Source organism: Chinchilla lanigera, unplaced genomic scaffold (genome assembly GCF_000276665.1).
Source record: "Chinchilla lanigera isolate Chin_1 unplaced genomic scaffold, ChiLan1.0 scaffold00052, whole genome shotgun sequence".
NCBI lineage: Eukaryota > Metazoa > Chordata > Mammalia > Rodentia > Chinchillidae > Chinchilla > Chinchilla lanigera.
This window is the reverse complement of record NW_004955453.1, coordinates 7803012-7826358: the sequence shown is the minus strand read 5'-3', so window position 1 is coordinate 7826358 and position 23347 is coordinate 7803012. Positions and strand designations below refer to the sequence as shown.

The window sequence follows — 23347 nt, the reverse complement described above, 5'->3', positions numbered from 1 at the left end:
CCTCCCTGCCTGGTCTCTGTCCAGTCACTTCTTGAGGCCCAGCCTGGGCCTGCTCTCGCACACGCTGACTTCTCTCATGATCTCATCCACACTCATGGCTTCAATTCCCTGTTGACCCACAGTTATGCTTCCAGCCAGGATGCTCTGAACTCTAGACTCATATATCTGTCTGCTTTGCGGATGTTTCCATGTGGATGTCCCTCACCCTGCCCAAAAGGAACTCAGCTCTCCTCCTTCCCCTGCAAGGAATCTGTCTCTGAAGAACGAGAGACTGTGTCCGTGGGGATACCTTGTTCCCGTTCTCCATGAGTGCCAACAGGCGCCCTCCGGATACACAGCCGTCATCTGGATATCTGCCTGGCACATCCCTCCTGGCCCCCCTCTGTCCTGCACTTTCCCCTTCACGTTACTTGCTTAGGAAATAACAGAAAAGCAAAAGAAGCTCAACAACAATGCTTCTTATCCTTCATTGGTCATGTTCCCACCTGGCTAACTTGCTTATTTCTGAGTTCGTTATTCTGAGGATTTTTATGTCTTGTAAAGAGAACAAAAATCATTCAAATAAACACCCAGACAAGCATTTCTCTAAGGTCCATGAAATGTTTCTTCCAAAAGATTTGAATTGGAGGTGTGTCTTTACATTTTTTTCCCTTAACACAGGCAGTGGCAGTGGCTGTAAGTCAGTAAGATTGTGTGTTCATTGTGTTCTTCAGACTTCCTTCCTTCACCCTGTACCTGGAGTTTAGACTTCCAGGCAAAGGCTCAGATGCACTGAGGTTGTTCACTCTGGCCCCAGGATGATTCCATCCTCTTAGAGCACCCTGGTAGTATGCTTTGTGCACAAATATGAGGTTTGGATTAAGAAGCGGGACTTGGTTTTCGCTGTCCTTGGGATTAGGCTGGCTTACCGTGTGATGTACCTGACAAAATCATTAAGTATGCGAGCAGACATAGCCAAGCTAGGACAAGCTTGGCTGTTTGTATGGGAAGCCCTGGCTCTCCTCATCACTCCTCTAGAAGGATGAGGCCTCTGTCCTTTCCCAGGGGCAGCCTGATGCAGCAAAGCACACCAGCCTGACCTTTCACTGCTAGTCGCCTGTGTTGCCAGCTGTCAGTGCAATGGCTGCTCCCACTGGACTCCTCTGCCTGCCTTGAAGCTCATTCTGGGCCTGTGTGGGGGCTCCCACCTGCCAGCGGGACATGTGGCACCCTGCCTAGGGCTCTGCAAGCTCTAACCTCCCCCCTGCACAGAGAATGCTCACTCTTTACCCCCAGTGGGGGAGGATGCCAGAGGTAGCTGCAAACTTGCTATAGTTTCACTCCTGCTTCGTGACACTGTATTTCCTGAGAAAAGTCCACTCACAGGAAGGAAGATCACTCATTCCCCTTTGGAAGCACAAATTAGTACTTATCCAAATAAAAGCCCACTGATCCTGCGCACTTGTGCCTCTTTGCAAAAGGGCTGCGTGGTTATGTCTCTGTATGGTTAAGTCCTGAGAAGTCAATTCTAGAGTAAGGAACATGCTTAATTCTCCTGAATCTAGTTTCTGAAACTACTTTGAGCATGGCACACTTTTGGCCAACTTTTCCGTGGACGAAAGTTCGGGAGGACCAGGAAAAAGCTTGTGAGACAGGATGCTCTGGGCGCGCCCAAACTGACTCCAGTTTCCAGTCAGTAGTAGCCGGGCACAGTGGCGCACACCCGCAATCCTAGCACTGTGAGAGGCTCAGGTAGGAGGATTGCAAGTTTGAGCCCAGGGCAAGGTAGCAATTTAGTGAGAACTTTTTTAAAAATAAAATTTAACAAGGGCTGGGGGTGTAGTTCAGTGTGAAGGCCCCAGGATTCAATCCCAGTACCAAAAAGAAAAATCAAGGGGCTGGGGATTTAGCTCAGCGGCAAAGCGCCTGCCTGGCAAGCGCAAGGTCGTGAGTTCGGTTCCCGGTACCGGAGAAAAACAAAAAAAAAAAAAAAAATCAGCTGCTCGCTGAGCAGGCACTTTTGGGGACAGGCTTTTGTACTTTTAGGGACAGGCTCTTGTGATTATGGGGCAGGGAAGCTACTGCCTCTTTAAAAGACCAGTACCATGCCTTGCACATGCTGTTGCTTCTCAGCTAAGGCTCCTTAGAGAAACTTATAAGGAACCACCTTAAATCACCAAGTCAGTCTGGCTCCTTCTTTTAAGTGACCTGGTAGAAATTTTGCTCATTATAACACTACTTTTTTCCCCACGGCTATTTGTGCCCGCCATCTTTCCTCGAGCACGTGATGCAGAACCCTGAACTGAGCATGCCTGGGAATGCGCCCACCTCTAGAACTGACGACGAGTCTTCTCTAACTGACTGCATCTAAGTCCCCCACAAAAGCCTCTGCTCTCTTTGGTGAAGAATGCTTTTCCAAGGCTGTGAGTAATAAAGCACTTTTAGCTACTTTACCCACCCCACCCCGCGCTTATCTGCTTTGCATTCACCAAGAGGACAACACTTCCCTTTTAATCACAAGGACAGGGAGCTAGGAGGGCCGTGTCTCCCTGTGAGCAATAATCTGCAGGCAGTACCAGGTCCTCACCTAAAGAAGTGGGTGGTGTTCAACTGGAAGAAGAAAGATTATCCGCCACTTCCTGCCACCCCATCCCTTTACCCTCCCTCTTCACCTGCAGTTTGAACCCTGTGTATCTAAAGTTGAGAGAAGCCCAGGACGCAGTGGCAGGTGGTGCTTATGTGACTGTGAATGCAGTGTGGGTCCCAAGTTGAGGAGAGCATCATTGGGACCACATCCCCAGTCCTCATTTTTGGCTATGAGTGGCAGCATGACTCCAGCCCCGGGCCCAGTGGAACAGCCTTTTCCAGGAGGGCAGTAGGAGCTGAAGGACATGCCAAGGGCCTGGTCAGAGAGGGGAAGAACAATCCAGGCTTATCACTGGGCACAGAGGAGAAACCACCACACAGGCGTGTCCAACATAGCAGCCGTGTCCTGAGGTGGTATCGCCCCTGTGATTACACCCAGAGGCTGGAGAGCCCTGGGCCTGCTGGCTACTGCCTTTGTACATCCACCTTCAGGTTTTCTCCTTCCCTTTTACCCCAGGCCAGCTTTCCCCAACCTCCCAGTCTCTCTGGAGCAATCAGATCCAAGGAGGTAGCCAGCAAGCAGAGCCTTTCATATTTTATTCACACGGCTCAGTGGGTGGTGGTGGTGTCAAGGCCTCCCACGGGGTTACTGGACACAAAACAGGTCCATTAAACAAACGGTTGGACTCAAGTCCAGGTTGCTGCTGGTAAAGTGAGTTCCCGTTCCCGTTGTCCTAAATCACGGGGGATTGTTTACTGCGAAACACAGACAGGAGAAACAGCAGCCATGTGCCTCTGCATGTCTTGGCTGAGCTGACTTTTGCATTCTAAGCACTGTAAGCACCAAGTGGCTGGGATGGCTGGATGCCAAACAGTAATGTTTCCTTTTGCTGTTATTGAAAAAAGCATTCAGGAAAACAATTGAGCTCAATAAGGGCCTTCCTGTTCCGGCAGGCAGGCAGACCCGTGAACCACCCAGCAAACATGGAGTGAGTCAGACTGGGGAGCTGTGAGCTTCCTTCTCTTTTGTCGCCGAGCTCTCTCCCAGGCAGCTGCAGAGAAGAGGAAAAGCCAGGCCCAGGAGGCCTGCAACTCTGCACCCTCTCACGTCAGATTAGCATTTTCAGAATCCACTGCTCCTACCTCTCTGACACCACGGGATTTCCAGGCTAACCAAGGTCAGTGTTTACACAGGCGATAGGAAAGGCATTGGCTGGCTGTGGGTCACCCTCCAGCCTGAAAGTCAGTTCTGCAAAGGAGGACCACTGAGGCTTACTCCAAGAAAACTCAAGATGCCTGCCTTCTCAGGGCTTTCACTGTGTGCTGGACACACATTGGATGAGCATGTGCTTGACTAACTGAGAGACAGCCAGATAACCACAGTTGCCCATGAAGGGTAAATGACTGAGCCCCAGTAAATCAACCGTGTACCAAACTAGTTGATCAGAAAAAGTGTGTTTTTGCCCTTAATTTTCCTGCCCATGTAACTGAAATACTAAGTTGCACTAACCTGTCTTAGATTCATGAAAAAGAGCCCAGAGAGACATAGTGTGGTCAGTGCTTGTTTGGTGGTGATGAGACTGATTCGCTCTCTTGCTCTCCATCTGCCCTTTATTCCCTCTCTCTCATTCTTTTTTTTTTTTTTTTTTTTGGTTTTTCTCCGGTACCAGGAACCTAACTCACGACCTTGCACTTACCAGGCAGGCGCTTTTGCCCCTGAGCTAAATCCCCAGCCCCTCCCTCTCTCTCATTCTGTCTCTCACTTCCTCTCTTGGAATCTCTCTTCCTTGCTTGTAGAGTATCATAAGACATCCTGCTATGAGTAGAATCTAAAGTCTAAAAGACCCTTCAAAAGGAGGAAGAGAATGTGGGGAGAGTGAATAAGACTGCAATGCAACATGTACATGTACAAATTCCCCACGATGAATAGAATTATGTACCACGAACATGTACTACTGATAAATTTACTTGAAAAATTCTTCAAAGGATGACCCAATAGGGATGGCAACCTTGACACCATTTCCCAGAGTGTTCCAACAGCCAGTGCCCAAAGCTGCTTAGCCAAAAGTTACAATGAAAGATGTTGAATTTCCAGAATCTACTCTGCCTACTGTAAAAGTTTCTACCAGCCATTTATATTTTGATAAAATGAGTTTTAATTCAAAACTTAGTGGCCCTACCTATCCTACTTCTATTTGTGCATCTCATAAGTCATCTGACTTCCCATTTCTTCCTCTCAAGATGGGAATAATAATAGTGTCTACCGCAAAGGATTGTCCTGGGGGTTAAAAGAGATAGCTATGGAGCCAGTTTTACTTAATATCTTACCCAACACTCAATAAATGTAATTCCTTGTAGTAATAGTATTACTACAGTAAGTAATACTAACACCAGTATTAAAGTGTTTTGGCACTCATACTAGTAGTAAATTAATAATGCCATTAGTACTACCAATATTAGTAGTATTACTACTCATTATAAGCCAATCAATAATCATTGGGTCAATTGTTTTGACTGCCTATCTAGTAAATTGTCCTTGACTGAAAAGAAAGCACAATGTCACGCCTTAGGAAGGCACAGACTCTTTCTTGTGCCAAAAAGAAACTAAATTTCTAAGTGGAAATCTTTTTTCATGAAGGATGGAGGTGATTTGTCAGTTGAAGAGTAGTATCTTTTTTCAATAATAATAGAAAATATTTTTAAAATGTGCAGGCGGCAGAGGGTGGGGGGAGTAAAGGCCTTAGATTTTTCAAACATATTTTCTGGTTTTGGTTTTGGTTTTGAAACAGTCTTGCTATGTAGTCCAGGCTGGCCTTGAACTCACTATGTAGCCCACACTGGCCTCAAATATGCAGTAAACCTCCTGCCATGTCACCTGAGTGCAGCGTTTCCGGGTGTATGCCACAAACCCCTCTCAAGTCAAATATATTAAATCACTTCAACTGATACATTGTTTTAAAAAAATTCACATTTAAGAGTCATCTAGTTCCTTAAACTAATCAGATGAAGTAAGTGAAAATATTAATTCAGTGTTACACTGAAATAGCTGCCACATTTGTACACTAACTCTATGTGATATTATAATAGAGGGTATTTTTTTTGGTTTTCATCCATGGTTTCTGCCTCATAATCTGCTCCCACGACAGATCATAGAAACTAAAGCTTCTCTTCCCCAAGGTGGACTATAGAAACTCCAGTTGTCCTCCACCCCTCTGTCTTGGAGCTGACCGTAAAGAAACCCTCTGACCTACCTCTGCATAGTATGTCTTGTGACCCTCCTCATTCCAGAGGGTCCAAAGAAGCCAAGAAGAATCTAAATTGACAGGCCTTTCTGGGTTGCCCCACCCAATCTATCAGCAATCTTGCCTGTGCAATGAAGTCTCTATGAAAACAATCCAAGAGTGCAGGGTTGTGAGAGACCAGAGGGCTGAACGTGACAGGTTCCTAGAGGATGGAGTGCCCACGGAGGGCATAGGACCCCTTCCATCTTCTCACACACCTCACCCTGTATCTCTTCCTCTGCATTTTCTGTGATCTTTTGAAGTCAGCTTGTAAATAAATGTAAGTAAGTGTTTTCCTGGGTCCTGTGAGCTGCTCAAGCATATTATTCAGCCCTGAGGAGGAGATTGTGGGAACCCCTGACAGCCAGTCGGTCAGCAGCACAGTAAGACAACCTGGGGCTTGCAGTTGGCATCTGAAGTCAGTGTTTTTTGTCCTGGGCGGCCAATCTCAGGCAGAGTGCCTGCAACCTGTGAGATCTCACACTGTCTCCAGGTAGACTGTGTCAGAATTAAATTGGATTAAGAGACCCTCAGCTGGGTTCCACTGCTGCAGAATCAATTGCTTTATGTGGGGGACCACACACAGACATCTGGTGTCAGAATTCTTCTATGCTGATTGAGGTGTGAAAATTGACAGAAAAACACACAACATTTTGTTTTCCTGAGGCACACTGGATTAGACTTACAATTACAGGAAATGCCAGGACACACTTTCTCTTCACTCTAAAAAAATTGTTTAATCAAACTCATTCAAAAACCCATTCATACAGTCAGGTGGCAGTCGCTGGCACACTTCAATCAGTCCATATGCATATTCATTGGAAACTGAGCAATTACGGCCAATCTTGGGTGCACTTCAATATAGGACACATCTCATTTTAGAATCACAGTCTACATCCCTGAAAGAGGTTCAGCTTTGGTGTCAATCATTCGATGGAGGAAAACTTTCCATAGTCAAAAAGAAAAAAAAAGCTTCAGCAAGATTTTGTCACTGTGGCCAAAAACATCCAGAACAATTCTGGGTAACAGACTCAAAGTTCTTCCCAACCATCTTCTTGGTGGGCACAGGTCATTTTCAGCTCAGTCAGGCCTCTGGGAAAGCGAACCACAGGAGCAGCACAGATGCTGAATAAATCAGATACATCCTGTGGTTCTGTGCTTCAAAGGTAGCCACAAATTCTCAAGGTCTGATTCACAGTCATCACACTCTATGAATGTCCTTCAAGGTTGTTCTTTCACTTCCAGTGAACAGCTCTGAAATTCCTCAGATCTATTATGCTGGAAGATCAAGGAAGTTCTACAGTAGATCAGGAATGTGGTAGGAAACGAGTGTAGTTGTCACCTGTTCAGGCCACTTGGCTCCTTAGAACCTGCATCTACTTGAACAAAGATGAGAGGGAAGCCAGAATCCATGCCTTCTTAAACCTTTTAGGGATCCAAGGAAAAGCTATGTGTTTAAAAGATGTTCAAAGCAAGTAGCTTATGTCACCCAGGCTTGTACGCTAAATTTTGAAGATCCTACCAAACTATTCCGTACATGTGTGCATGTTTTGAATGTCTTGAGGCTATCACTTCTTGGCCTTTTGGCTAAGATCAAGTGAAAGTTTTGAAGCTATGCTATATCAAAAGAATACAAGGTAAGAGAAACCTATTAATTTTCCTAGCAGACGTACCCTATTAATGGAGCCAAAACAGCAAGCCAAAAAAATGATCAGAGAGCCTATATAAAGACTACTATTCTGGGCATAAAAGTGAAAACTGCTCTCAGTTCTTATGGCATAAGAAAACACCCCAGAATTTCATGGCTTAAAACAATGACCATTTATTTCTCTCCTAAGTCTATAGGTTAGTAATGGGGCTGTGCCCAGCAATCACCTGGGTTGTTCATCAGATTTTATCTGGGCCTCCTAGGGCACCTGTGGCGGACTGCTAGACCAGTTGAAGTACTGCTCTAGAACAGTCTCTGACTACATAATATCCCATCTTCCAACAAGTTAGGCTGGGCTTGTTCATAAATAGTCTAGACAAGATACCCAGAGTGTGGAGGGGTCAAGGGCCTCGTGGAGCCACAGGCTTAGAACTACCACAGCCTTCTCTAGCCAAATTAAGCTCCAAGGCCAACCTGGATTCAAGATGTTCAGAAACAAATCTCACCTACTGAGAATATGAGATTCAGAGTTCAACTCACTGACATGTTCCCTGAGGCCACACTAACTAAACGCAAGAAGACAAGGGTAAGCATCAACAGAGTACAGAATTTCTGATCAGAGCAGACTAGAGTTCAGCAAGAAGAATGCATGACACTGCTTCCTAGCAACCTTTCCCACCATTTGGTCCTCCATAATTTCATGAGCCAACTCCTTGGTGTAAATCTCTTTATACACTCACATATGCATCCTGTTGGCTCTTTCTCTGGAGTAAGCCTAAGCATCAGTATAAGTACTTACTGGCATAAAATGCAAAACAGCAAAGGAGTACTATGCCTGATAAAGGCAAATGTTTGTTCTCTCCCCAGGTTGACCATCCCTTGGTTCTTTCAGTATTAAAAAATAATTGCAATCATTCAAAGAAAAATAAAAATCTGAATTGATAAAGCCTTACCATTACTGTTGATCTTGCTACATTTCTGTTGCCACTTTTTATTTGGCTTGATGTTTTAACTTTGGTTTGGCTTTGCCTAAAATGGTCAAATGCCTGAAATTTAACCATGAGAGATGCACCACAACATCCACCCACAGGCACTGCCATGAGGGACTTCTCTGGAAATCTTCCAGAGATTCATCTTGCAAGAACTAGCGCGTGGAAGCACTGTCCTCGGAAGCTGACAGCAGAGGTGCTGATGCTGCGCCCACAGTGACAGGCTCCCCCTTCTCTAGATGCCTCTCACACTCACCCAAAGGTCTACACAGGGGCTGAGAAACAAATCGCTAGGGAAAGACATGTCGGCGTGAGGGTGGTTGGTTTGTTACTTCAAAGGCCGTGTGATTTTTCAGCTTGGCTTTGTTGAACTACAACCCCCAGAATTGTCTTTCTAGCAAGTTCCAGCTAGGAGGTCCTCTCCCAGGAGTCAGCAGAGAGAAAAAAGGCAGCAGCTATGTAGCGGCACACACATGCCTCCTCCCAGTGATCGTGGAAATTATAATCCATGTGTTGCTGTGAAGGGATCTTTAAATATTATTAAGGCCCCTCAACAATTGACTTTAAGTTAATCAGTTGGGAGACTGTCCTGGTGGGTCTGACTTAACCAGTTGGATGGCTTTAAAAGAAGACCTACATCCTCCCTAACCTCAAAGATTTCACATTTCCGCTCATGCTGCTACTATTCTGGCCTTCCTATACTTGAATGTCCCCACCTGAACTCTTGCTGCAATGTACTTCCCATCATGAAGTATTAAGGGTTAGAAGCAGCAAGACATTTGAGGCCCTCAGGAATGGATTAATCTATGCACGGATTATCTAAAAAGTGGCTGTGTTATCAAAGTGAGCTCTCTCTGGCTCACACATTCTGTCACGGCACATATGGCTCTCCACTACATCACAGCCCAGGGGGTGTCAGGATCCTCTACAAAAGGCCAAGCGGATCCTGACACCACGTGCTTGGACTTCCAGAACTATGAGCTAAATAAATCCTTTTTTTTCTCTATAAATTATCCAGTATGATATTCCATTATAGCAACAGAAACCAGGCATGCTCGTGGCTTTCCTTCTTGACCACCCATCCTATGGGTTCCAGGCCTGTGTATCCAGGCCCTACAAGCCCACTCCTTGTTTCAATTTTACATGACTTCTGCTTCTCTAGTTGAATTCCAGTGGATAGAGTTATAATTAGAAAGCAAGAAGAATATATTTAAGTTTGCCGTTCGGCTCTTCCACGAAGAGATGGGCAGCATGGACCCAAGGTCTGAGTGACCAGGACCTTCTCCTGGCACCTTCCTTCACCAGCCAAGTAACTTTGGGAAACTAATGTCATTACCTCTCTGCACACTGTTTCTTTACAAGTTAGCATTAAATTCTAAGCTGAGCCTACCTACTTCTGAGGGTTGTTTTGAGAATTCAAAGGCTGTAACATGTGAAAGCTCTATGCGACCTGTAGACAAGTGAGATTCATACAGTTTTAAAACTACTTTGACTAATATTTCTAGGTAGGAGAGGCAGAGAGTGTGAAGGAATAAATATTTGCATGTGTACACTATGTGCAGAAAAGGTGACTATCTTCCCTCATACCATCTTCTAGCCCTTCTTGGGAGGCAGGCAGGCTGTGCTCAGAGATGAGAAGAGAGCCTCTGAGAGGATGACCAGCTCACCTAGGTCACAGGAGATAATTTGGAGTTCACTACGAAACTGGCTCTCTGACACCGAAGTCCAGGCTTGGTCTGACCCTCCTTCAGAAAAGAAGGACATTTCTTTTCCTGTGTCACCATGAAATCCATTTGAACTCCCACAAGAGCTGCAAGAACCATTTTCCCACACCCACTGTTCTTTGGGACCTGTTTCTTTAACTGGGGAGGAAATAGAATCTATTTTCATTAGTGTGGAAGTTATTTCACCTGATATGCCCTGAGTCACAACACTTGAGAAATCAATAAAAGATAAAACCTTTCCTGCTTCTTTGCCAACTGGCAAATTCTCTTTCCTTAATTGACAATTAAACTATTCCTGCAGAATAATGAAAGTGAAACTTCACTATTTACTTATTTTGATTGCTCCAATCATTACATGCTCAGAAAAGATCCTTCACTATGTTTTATGACCACAGGGAAATAACTGTGGTTACAGGTCAAAGATACTCAACAAACAAAAATAGGTTTTTTTAATGTGTCTTTTCCAGAAAAATGTAAAGCAGCCAAGATAATTTAGGGGTTAGGCATTTCCTTAGAGCTAATTATCAACTGTCTAGAGTCTGTAAGATAGTTTGTAACACGGCAAGGAAGGCCCTGCTATTGGGTGCTGGAGATCTGGACACATTTCTCAGGCACAAGCAGAACCAGAGCTGAATAAATATGTATTCACAGAAAAAAAAATATTTTTTTTCAAATCCTATATTACATGTAAAGTTAATTTCATTCAAATTAATTTTAAAAGTGAAAGGAGGAAAAATTATTAATTATCTACCAAGTATTACCCTTAGTACTTTAAATTGCTTTTCTCTTTGGTCTATAAGATTTCATATTTATTAACCCCCTTTAATGATAAAAAGGTTATATAGGTAGGAGAGTAGTACTGGGGTTCAAATCCAGATCGTGTCAAGAACTTATAATTTCTGCTTTTTCAAATTGTATACTCTTTGTTTAAATGAGTATCTATTGTTCTCTAAATTTGAGGAAAAGTTACTGAGGATTGAACCCTGGTCTTTACACATGCTAAGCAAGAGCTCTACCACTGAGCTACATTCCTGGCTCAGGAGTTCTATTTTAATAAAAATTAAATGTGTCAACCTTAGTACTTGACTCAAAAACAAAATGTAACCCAAAATGCAAAAATTCAATCAATACTCTTTCAGTCTCTATGAAGCTAGTTAAAATCCTCAGTAGTTCCTATATGGGGCCAGATCATTTTAACTCCTACTAACTTCTTGGGCTTCTCTGGTGTAATCCCTGATGGCAGGGTTCTTGCCATTTTATTATTTCCTACATTATGTATTAAACTTGAAGCATAGCACATGGTAGATGCTGGCATGAGGTGAGTGCTCAGGAATTTTTTGTGGCTGAATGCAATCATATAGATGCCCAATGTTTCAAAATTCTCAAGTCACTTTTGCTCATGTTACTGCTTGTGACTACTACAGCAACCATATGTGTGAGTTACAACAAATTATTATTAGCCCCACTTTACAAATAAGTAAATTGAAATTCAGGATAAACTGAGTAATCGCTTCAGAATCTTTTAACTACAAATCAAGATCTTCTGAGTACAAAGAACAAAGGGCTTTTTCCCAATCTACACACTCCCTCATTAAAGAATATCAATTTTTGTTAACATTTAGCAAAACGATGCCTTCTATTTCAATAAAACACTGAAATGAACGGGCCTGGATGATATCAAACTACATGTTAGAGTTTGAGGTCCCAAGTTCATTTGAAGTCCCTGGATTGATCTTACCACATTGACCATTGAATAAATCAGATCAGCAGTTGTTAAGCTTGATGTTAGGTCCTCCTGGTGTCGAAGTATCTGAGACTACTATATGAGAAAGGAGAGATTTTAGGGCTGGGGATTTAGCTCAGCGGCAAAGCGCCCGCCTGGCAAGCGCAAGGTCGTGAGTTCGGTACCCGGTACCAGAGAAAAACCAAAACCAAAACAAAAAAAAAAAATGAAAGGAGAGATTTTAAAGCTGGAAATTACAGTATGATCTATGCTTTATCCAGCATGAGCTGCCATTATCAACCAGAAGGTTGCCCTTGAACAGCCACAAGTGGTGGATAGGGACCAATCGCCTGTGACGATTACCAAAATACCAAACCGACCTGCCCAACAACCAAAAACCAAAATGGTAAAGGTTGCATCTACTTAGCTCTTTGTTGACACAGTACATTTTGTAGATTTTCTATTTAGGTTATGAATAAGATAATTTTGAAGCAAAACTTTTGTTTATGAAATAGAGACCTTGGACTTGGACTCTTTAGCAATGCTGAAACTCTTAGGACTTTGGAAACTCTTAGGGACGAACTAAATGCCCTTTCCATAAAGGGATGTGCATGAGTATTTGGGGTCCAGGGGCAGAATGTTGCAGCTATGTTTAGATGTGCCCCCAAAGCCTCATGTAGGCATGAGATGGGACTGGATCTTTAGTGTGTGACATTAGAATTAATTCATGGTGCAGTGCTAGGATTACGGGCAACTAGAACTAAGGGTATGAGTGATACCCACCCTAAGTATCCTGGATAAGATATGAGATAGAAAGAGCTATGGCTGTCCCTGGTTGCTTTGGTTCTTTCTGACTTCTATGAGCCATTTTTCCTCTGAAATACCTGTCATCCACACCACCCTAACTTAGAGCCAGCCGATTATGGACAGAAACCTCCACAAACTGTGAGCTCAATAAACCTTTCCTCCTCTAAGTTTCAGTGTCAGGTAGTTTGTTTCAGCAATGAGAAAAGTAAGACAAATACAAAGGCCAAAATGGTAAAGGTTGCACCTACTTAGCTGTTTGTTGACACAGTATATTTTGTAGACTTTATTTTAGGTTACAAATTGGATCATTTTGAAGAAAAACTTTCATGTCCTTATGTAATGTCAGGTTTGAAGAACTAAAGCTACAGCAAAAGCAAGGGAAACTAAAAACTAAATGTGGGTGTTCGTGCATGCTTGTGTGTGTTTATGTGCATGTGCATTTCTTATAACATGAACTGAATTGAAGTTAAAGTGTTTAAAGGGATTCATTTTCACTTGAGTTATCCCAATGTGTAAAAAATCAACACATTTATTCTCAATTACACATGGTCTTATTTGCTCTCCACAAAAACTTGAAGTGCATGACTAAGCCAAGTTATGCATTACTCAGGGCTGTTCAGCTCTCCCTCTCTCTCTCTCTCCCTCTGTCTCTCTCTCTCAAACTTTTCTGCCTCCATCCAATCCCTGGTCATAGCTGCTGGGAAATTCAACACTATGCAGAAAGGGCCTTTTGCTTTATGGTCTTATATAAAAGAGCCTATCACCCAAAAGACATGGGATATGTTGCTGACTCAATCTAAAGAAGGATTTCAGGTTGGGTCAGCAACATCCTGGGAGTAGAGGCCGCCAAGCTTCCTCTTAAGGCCAGGTCACAACGAGTTTACTGAGAAGACTGGATGGATACTGTAATGACTGCAGGAACTCAGTCCAAACCCAGCATCTATAAAAAGAAACTTCTCTTCCATCTCTCCTCCCCATTTGCAAACGTGTGTGTTTTCCTTACAGGAACTAAAAAAGAAGCCATTTTCCCTCTTCCCACCAGCCTCTCTTGGGGGAGAATTCAACTTCTGTGTGTTTGTTTACTTGTTTGTTTGTTTTGTGGGTTTTGTGGTGCTGGGAATCAAACCCAGCCGTGTGCATGCAAGGCAAGAACTCTACCACAGAGCCACATCCCCAGCCCTCAGCTTCTGGATACTCAATAAGATGCCTTATCTTTTTCATTTTGTCCGTGAAAAGGCAGGTATATCATTTGACAATGCTAGCCAAATGTAAGCTCTTTCCATGTTCCAAGAGGTAGAAAACGGAGCAAGTGAACACTCTGTATGTGAAGTGTCCCTTTGGGGTTCCGGTTTGTTAAGAAGAGTTAAGTACCAGCAGAAGGGCCATTCTTACCTGTGAACCTTGCTGGGACCTAAGATACTACTTATACCCAGACTGAGCCCTTTCTCATCTATCTATGTCCCAGTTCACTAACATTAGCCGGGAGATAAAGTCTCACTGAAGTATCAATGAAACAGTAGTGAACCTATTTTTTTGACTGTCATCTTCCCGTCTCCAAAGGCCTCAAAGTCCTGTCTGCTTGTCAACAGGAGTTTCCCCGAGAGTGACCTCAGGTGCCCCACAGAAGAGCTCTGCCCCTTCGTCCTTCTGCCATCACTCTGTCCTCCTTAAAGCCCTCCTTCTCCAGCCACCCGCACAAGCAAATTGCCCTCCTTGCCAAAACACGTGTCCCCTGCGGTGCTCATAAAGCTCTATGGTGGCTCTAGCCATCCCTCGTTATCACCCCAGCATCGAGCCCACCACCCAGTCAGGTCACAGAGGAGTCTCTTGGTTTGGAATCAAAGTGAGGAGAATGAATAACAAATGCCTGTGGTAGCCAGGAATCTCTGCAGAAACAGAACCAACACCGAAGGAAAAAAGAAGAGAGGAAAGAGGAATTCAGAGACACAGACTGATTTAAATGCAATCCCATCTTTAAAAGACCTTCATGAAAACATTCAGAAAAATAGCTGGGCATTTATGTGTCCACATGCTCCAGCGGCACAGTCACTCTCAACCCCCCAGATCACTTTTGACTGTCACAACGGGGGTGGGGGGGAACTATTGGCATCTAATGGACAGAGGCCAGGGAGGCTGAGAAACAGCCCCCAATACCCAGGACAACTCCCAACAGCAGAGCACTTCCTGCCCCCACATGACAATAGCAGCCCTGCAGTTAAGAAATCCTGCTCCAAGTGACCAGATCACTTCCTGTCTCTCTAACCCTGTTCGTTATTGCTTCACCCTCTCCGGCTTCCTTTCAGGTCACAGAGCATGCCAATTCCTTCCTCCCCTAGGGCCCTTGCAATTGGCATTCCCACTGCCCGAAACGCTTGCTTCCGTGAATGGCTGGCTCCTTGTCATCTTTCAAGTTTCCCCAAGGTCTCCACCCCCACCTGCCCTTCACCCCCTTCAATTTAATTAATCTGATTATTTCTTCATCACCAGCTGACATTTGCTTGTTTTGTCCTTTTCATCAGCATCCCGACCTGCACTGAAAGTAGAGACGGGTGGGTACCAATCACTGTACTCCAGGGACCGATACCAGACCTGGCTCTTAGCAAGTGTTCAACAAATACCTGGTGAATTAAGGAAGGGAGAAATGACTCGGACACTTCAGTGAATACAGCTGTCCTGGTGCGTCTGCTTTCACACCACCACCCCGCTCCGACCAACTCCCGTATGCCTTTATAGGATCTGTTACTGTGACAGTACGTTGACTCTGCCCCCAAGAGCATTGAGTCTTTTCTTACTGGACTTACAGCAGGATCTAGATCTTTTCTCAAGGTCACCTCTCTCTCAAGATACACCGTGGTCCCACGAAATGTCTAAGCTCTGTCCCTGGAGTCTTCCTACTCCACAGAGATTCTTCTCAGTTTCAAAGGGACCGCCAGACGTAGAGCTAGTAATGAGTGGGGTCTTTAAGAAAGGCTTGCCTCAGAAAGAATCAGCACGAGAAAACTAAACTGATCTCATTAAAATAATGCACTTTAAAAATACACCCAACTGTACTATGACTACAAATATAGCATTACAGAAATTGGACTGTCATCTAGCCAGTACCCCACCGACAAGTCCTCTACATTTTGACCAGTTCATCCCGATGCTTTTCGCCCATTTCCTCTTTTGCTATATTCTACTACATTCTCAGGGCAGCTGCTAATAACTTCCATATGCCTCAAAAGCAACTCAGTATGAGGTTATTACTGATAACTTTTAGTCCTTTGCTATTTTTCCCTACACACTCAGATAAATGCCATTTCTCACCTCTGTCCCCTATACATTAGATGGTATTGTCTTGGCTACTTCTCCGTCATTGCTGACACAAAATATCCAACACCCACAGATAATAGGGGAAAAGTTTATTTAGCTCACAGTCCATAATCGGCTGGCTCCAAGGCAGATAAAAGACACCAAAAGCAACAAGACAGGGAGAGGAAACAAGCCTCTTTCTGCCCCTTTTGTCTTATCCAGACTGCTGGGATTAGGGTGGTGCCAACTCAACTAGTGGACTGATCCAAAAATCACCCACTCTTAATCCCAGCACCCCTAATCCCTGCATTGAATCATGTATCGATTCCAAACTCTAGATTCAGCTACCCCAAAAGAAGCCCCATCTAAAAGCGCATGAGGCTTTGGGGGGACATCTAAACCCAAACAGTAACAGGCATACTCCTCAAAGTAGCCTTTCCGCTTTGTTATCTTCTCGCTAGGACACTTTGCCTTAGCTCTGCCCGGATGGCTGTGCACATGACTGCCCACTGCTATACTGACCATCTCTGCCATCTCTGTCTCTTCCACTCAGTCCCTTTCTTGGCTGAATATCCATTGAGTGAGCAGAGTAATTATTTCTTTCTCCTAGGTACTACTTAGGGAGGTTAGGGATCTTTGAGCCAGGGCCACTGGGGAAACCATCCACAGGGAAGCAGCCTGGCATGAATATTCCCTTTTTCCTCTGCTCAGAACACCCCTGCCAAGCATAGGGCAGGCTGATGGATTACCTGACCTCGGAGGATGCAGATCCTGCCCAGGGTCCACCTAGGCTCTGCCTCTTTGCTGCGTGTGGGTGACCCCAGCACCTTGGATCTCACCTTCCATCCCTATAGCATGGCTTCACCCTTGTTCCCTATGACACTTGTACAAGTGAAGGGGTAGAAGGATCCTCACAGTGCTGCTCAGTCCACGTGGAAAAGAGTAGAATTGCTCCACTTTAATTTTTTATCATTTTATTACCAAATAACCTCAAAGTTGAGAAGGTTAGTAGGAATCATTTAAACAGTTCTCTGATTGTGTCTTGGTTAATAGGCAGAGGTTCATCAATGGAGTAAACACTCACATTTGAACTATTTTCAATGATGCCCTAAAAAGTCAGATTATTTTCAACTTTTATTCAGTGAGAACAAGATGAAATATTTTAATCCTCTCCTCTAAAAACAGCACACTGAATTTCTCTTCTTTTTCTCTTTCCCTTTCTTCTTTCTTGTTTCCTTTCATCTTTTTCCTTCAGTTTTCCTCTCTCTCTCTTCCTCTCTCTCTCCTTCTCCCTCTTTCTCTCCCTCTACCCACTTACCCCAGTTTAAAATTCAGAGGAAAACTCTCCAGAGAGTAAGTCAATAAATCAACCCAAACTCTGTTGACTCCCATGGTAGTGAATTCCAAAATAGATGTACATGCAAGTCTTGTGGGAAAACCACCACCATTCCTTCCACTCCCATAGATTATGAGGCTAATTTTCCCCTTAGTATCCTCCAGTGTTTATCATTATCTTGGGCCAAGTGTTTTTTTTTTTTTAAGGGTGTCTTTCCTATCTCCCAACAACCTCTGCTGGACTCTTCCTTTTATTGATGGTACTTGCATAACTCAGAAACTGAAACTTCAGTGAGAAGCAATGAAGTGTTTAAAAGCAGTCACTTGTGGTCAGCCAGTCTTAGGTTTGGGGATGGAGTTAAGGGCAGCATCTTTGTAAGTCCCCCTGGTCTTCCCATTAATTCATGGCTATGAATCAAAATCACAAGGTGAGCACTGCCTCCTTGAGCCTTGGGTGGTAAGAGATGCCCCTCTTTGTCCCAACTGTATTTGTTTATGCATCCAGATAAGGAGCTTTGGTAAGTGTAGCATGTGGTAAGTTTATCATCATTATTCAGAGCCCTTGCCTATGAAGAAAGACTATTTGACTCCATACCTAGCATCTTACATATGGGATCATATTTTATTTTAGTTTTACACAGACCCTATAAGATAAGCATTGCTGCCCACACTTTCTAAGGAGATTGAAGTAACTGACTGGGTGTCACACAGCCAGTTGGGTGGCACAGGTGGGATTCACACCCACATTCATCTCATTTCAAATCCAGCACTCTTTAAATGAACCTCCATTTGACTAATAGGAGAAGAAGCAGAGATTTGAAATGTTAAATGATATAATCTGTGTACCTAGCACTCTCAATAGAATGTAATAAGTTCTCCAAAACAGTTACTGGTAGTATTATTATAATTATCATTATGATTGCTAGTGGTAGTAGTACTAGCAGTAGTGCTAGTAGTAACATTACCATTACTTAAAGACTGACTCTTTAAACCTATTTTCCAAGACTTAGAAATACCCATGGCACTAGAATTATAGGTATATTAAATGCCCTTAAACAAATACCAGAAGGTAAAACAAACAAACAAACAAACAAAAATACAAGAAGCCAACACGTCAATAAATATTATCTAAATGCAGAATAAATGAATGAATTTAAATAACAACTATCTCTAAAAGGCCCGGTTATTCGCAGACTTTTACCTCCTGACCAATTTCCCATGAGCTCTCTAGATGAGAAGCGTGTTTTTTTGCCATTGGACAGGAAATGTTTAGGATGGGTATTTGAGTGAAGGCTATAGTGAAGGCAAGCTGGTAGTAAGTTTCTAGAACACAGTGGACTAGTGTCTCTTACCATGTAAAGCTTCATAATGAACATAACCCAAGCTGGTGTTTACACCGCAATGGCAGAGCCCTTAGTGAGGAAGGAAGTCAAGCTCTGCAAACTACTGAATTGCTTTACCTAAAAAGACTGTCACTTTGCTTTTCTAGAAGTGTAATTTCCAGCCTACAATCTGTTCCAAACACAAGCCCGCTACTTGGTATCTGTTGTTCCCAATGCTCTTTGCCACATTCACTTGAGATAGTCAGGTCAGGGGCTGCACACAGAAGTCTCTGAGAAACGCAGTGCAGCTGAAGTTCCTGGTAACAGCAGTGAACTGAACACCATGGACAGTAATGAGATGAGCTGCTGGGGTCCAGACCCCAAGGGCAGGAATGTGTCACCCATGTGCAGCCCTGGAAGCAGAAAGAAGTCCCCTCACTGGGAAGTAGGGGCAGGACCCCCAGTGGGTCTCTGAGGGCTGCAACAGCAGCCCTGGTAGGGGAAAGGCCAGAGGGATAGTGAAGGGATCGGTCCCAGATTCCAGATGACAGCAGCTTGGGAAGGTGGGAAACTCTTCTGTGAATTCTCACCCTTGCTCCCACGGCTTCATTCTTCTAAGAGCTTCTTATGGTGTCTCTTCTTCCTCTTGTATATAAAGAGGGTCAAGTTTCCTAGCCCTTCCTTGAGATTCCTAAAGGAGTTTTCTGATGTGTTTTTCTTTATTGAGTTTTTCTCACAAGGTGACCTGCGGACATACTGAGGTGGAATCTATTCTAGAACATGGTAAAAAGGTGAGGCCAGCCCATGCCCTGCCCCTTCTTCCTCAGCTCTGTGCCAGTTGTCTCCCCTTGTTTAGGTCAGAATATGCCCAGTTGACCTGCAGGAATTCCTTCTCCCTTTGGAGGGCTGTGAAGGAGGGTGTCTTGCCGAGGTAGCCAAGGGACAGGGCTGTTTCCAAGCCAGGCCTCATCTTTCCTGGGATATTGATCGATTCTTCGGCAGAGGGCTACCAAGTGAGAGAGAAAAAGAAGTATCCAAAAAAAAAAAAAAAAAAAAGATGAAAGGGGCTGGGGATTTAGCTCAGCGGCAAAAGCGCCTGCTTGGCAAGCGCAAGGTCGTGAGTTCGGTTCCTGGTACCGGAGAAAAACCCAAAAAAAAAAAAAAAAAAGAAAAAGAAGTATCACTTTGGAAAAAGCTATCAGAAATGTATTCATTGATGCCTGGATTTATTCAATAAATACTACTGAACACTATCACAGGAACTTGGGATTTAGGAGTAAACCAATCAGACAAAAATCTCTAGTGAATGATGCTAACACTGTAAGCAGGGAAAAGACAAACAACAAAAAAGGAAAATAAATGAACTGCGCAGTAATCATAAGAACTGTAAAGAAAAATAGAACAAGGAAAGGGGAGAGGGAAGGAAAGTCAGGTTGTAACTGTGAACAGTGCTTACTGTTTCCACCAGACATTGAGTGAAAAGTTAAAAGTGGTGGAGGAAGCCATGAGGCCATGAAAAGAGACAGATTCTAGCAGAGCAAACAAATGCAAAACCCTGAGTGGGCGCAAGTCTGCCAAAATCAAGGGAAAGTAAAGGGGCTGATGCAGTTGAAGTGCAGGAATGACAGGCTCAACCAGCTGTCGCTTTAAAACAAACAAGCATGGCCTTTCTGGGGTCTCCAACTATAAACATTTCTTTCTCTACTTCTGGCCACTTGCTCAAAGCAAGTCCTCAAGAATGCCAAGGTCAAACAGTGGGCCAGCATGTTTGGCCTCCCATGGGAGAAACAGAGATTCAGGACTAGTAACCCAGTCTATCAGAAAGCCATCAAAATTGCTAAGTAGATAAAAGATCTGAATCATCTTTTGTTTAAGAGCACCAGTCTAATGGTTATGTCGAAAACAGACTATAAGCCAACCACAATGGAATCTGAAGATTTGTTAGAAGTTATTAAATTATTCTGTGTGAAACACCATGATGACAGAGATCAGAGAAACAGCAGAGAACTTACTGAGAGGTGGGAAATTCTGGTAATATTTTGAAATTACAATTAAGGCCTTGAACCATCCATTTACTGATAGACTGAGCATGATACATGACTTAAGTTTCTGAATTAAGCAATTGTAAGGGTGTATCTATTATGTTTCAGGGCTGGAGCTGGAAGAGAGGAAAGCTGGGGAGGCTGCTTGAGACATGTTAAGTTTCTGATGTCTATTTGACCCCCAGATAAAGACATCAAATAGGCAGCTAGATATCAGGCTGAAGTTTAAGAGACAGGTCTAAAGTATAAATCTGGCATGGTGGGGCGCACTTGTAATCCCAGCACTCAGGATGCTGAAGCATGAGGATTGCCAGGAGTTCAAGGCCACCCTGGGGTATGTAGTGTGATCCCTATTGAAAGAAAGAAAGAAAGAAAGAAAGAAAGAAAGAAAGAAAGAAAGAAAGAAAGAAAGAAAGAAAAGAAAAGAAAAGAAAAGAAAAGAAAAGAAAAGAAAAGAGAAAAGAAAAGAAAGAAACTAAGAAAGAAAGAAATTTTGGAGTTATCAGTATGTAGATGATACATTATTTTTCCACTATTGCATAACAAATCACAACTGGGCATTGTAGAAATATGCATCGTGACATGGTTCTATGTCAGAAGCCCAGCACAGCATGGCTGGTTTCTAGGCTTGGGTTTTCACAGGCCAAAATCAAAGTGTCAGCCTGGGATGCAGCAAGATTTTGGTCTTCAGCAAGGCTACCGGTTGATGGCCAAGTTCATTTTCTTACAGCTGTAGGACCAACATCCCCATTTTCTCAGTGGACATTAGATAGGGATTGCTCACTACTGCTACAAGTCCACAGTTCCATGCCTCCTCTACAGCATGACTGTTTTCTTCTTCAAGGCCAACAAGGGGACCTCTTTCTCCTAAAATCTTTCACTTTAGAAAGAACCCAGTCCCTCTTCAAAGATCAGGCCAATCCAGACAGATCAACCTTTCATTAATTCAAGGTCAACAGATTAGTAGAAATCTTTTTTTTTGTACCAGGAATTGAACTCAGGACCTTGCACTTATCAGGCAGTTGCTTGTGCTGCTGCCTGGTCAACTGATACTTGATTAGCTTGGGAGCCACCCGAGGGATTAGTAAAGCACACTTCTGAGTGTATCTGGGTGAGTCATGGAGATGTAACTTTGGATACTAGATCTGGTTCCTGACCTCCTTTCTCTCTGGTGCTTTGCTCCTGCTCTGCTTCTGGTTGTCATGAACTAAGCAGCTTTGCTCTACCATGGTGTTCTGCCTTGAAGCCAGTAACTATGGACTGAGTCCTCTGAAACCTTGACCACAGTAAACCTGTTCTCCTTTCAGCTGCGGCTTTCAAGTATTGTGTCTCAGCAATGAGAAAGTTGTGTGATACACAATCAATAAGCACTAGCAGAGTCAGCTTGTGGATGAGTCTTTTTTCAAACCAAATGGAGAATGGAGAATGGAGAATCACTTGCTCAAACCAGAAGAAAAAGACTGAGATGCAAATAAGTGATAAAGAGTCTTTTGTACCTCAAATTCCAAAATGAGCTTTAAATATATTACAGTGGAAATCCTGTCTGAATGCTTCTTTTGACATTTTTCCTATTGAAAGAGTGAATTCTCTGAGTTTAGAATGTGGCAACATGGCAGAATAGTGTTCTAAAGTCTACTTTGGGACACTACTCTCTTTTATATCTGAATTAGTGGTAACTAGTGTCTCTCCTGTGGTTCCTCCATTGTTTTCTGTTAGTCATGAATAGAGAAGTGAGAGGAAAATGCAGTGGAGTGAGAATGTGACAAATGTAGAGAAATTCTGTAACCAGGGGCCCCCTTCTTATCCCTACCCTCTCAAGACCTTGCTTTTAAAAGGCACTGAATACAATAACAAAAGCACAGGCTTTGCAGAGAGACAAATCTGGGCTTAAGACCTGGCACTTCCATTTATGAGCTATGTGACTTTGAGCTCACTACATAACATTTTATGTATCTCCTTTTTCTCACCTGTCAAATGCAATAATATTACCTTCCTTCCTGGGTTATTGAAAGGTTTAAGCAAGATAATGGATAGAAATGCATTTATATCTTGGGCTAAGTAATAGTGACTATTGCCATAGCTCCTATGCCTGTAATTCTTTCTGAAACAGGGCCTTGAAGATTGATGCCCTCTTTGTCTGTAGCATAGCCAAATATTCATAGATTTGAAGATTAAAGAGAGAAAAACTGGAAATAGTAAGAGGTAGCATCTCAGGTTGCTCCTACCCTTTGCCCTAACATTTTCTAGCCCTCCTCTGAGCTTCACTTTGGATTGGACAAAATAATGAGTGGAAAAAGAAATGAATTTTTTAATTTTAAAGAGAAAAAGATAAACATGCCAGTGAAACCAAGTTTCAAAACGAGTTAGTAGGACAGTTACAATAGTTGATATATTGCATATTGCTGTATTCATGATAGTTATTCAGAGCAGGTGTAATAGTTATTCAGATATAGCATGGTATCTTGTCCAAACAATATTAGCACAAAATTTTCTTTTCAAAGAACTAAGAGAAATTAGCTGTATAATTATCTTTCTTACCTATCTTGTATATACATATATTTTTCTTTTTCCCTTTCTTCCTTTCCTCTTTCTCCCTTCACAGTTTGTCTTTTCTTTTAAA

The 23347-nt window shown here is 43.3% G+C and overlaps 1 long non-coding RNA gene across 2 annotated transcripts in view; it reads left to right on the top strand.

The window, feature by feature from the left end:
- The first annotated feature begins 2295 nt into the window (after window positions 1–2295).
- Window positions 2296–23347, top strand: part of LOC102016341 — a 45641-nt gene continuing 24589 nt past the window's right edge. Inside the window, exons 1-2 of one of the 2 annotated variants that reach the window (XR_262718.1) lie at window positions 2296–2402; window positions 3524–3743. This is a non-coding gene — a long non-coding RNA (uncharacterized LOC102016341). Of the gene's footprint in view, window positions 2403–3519; window positions 3744–23347 lie in introns of both variants that reach the window. The other variant, XR_262717.1, reaches the window with a different exon arrangement.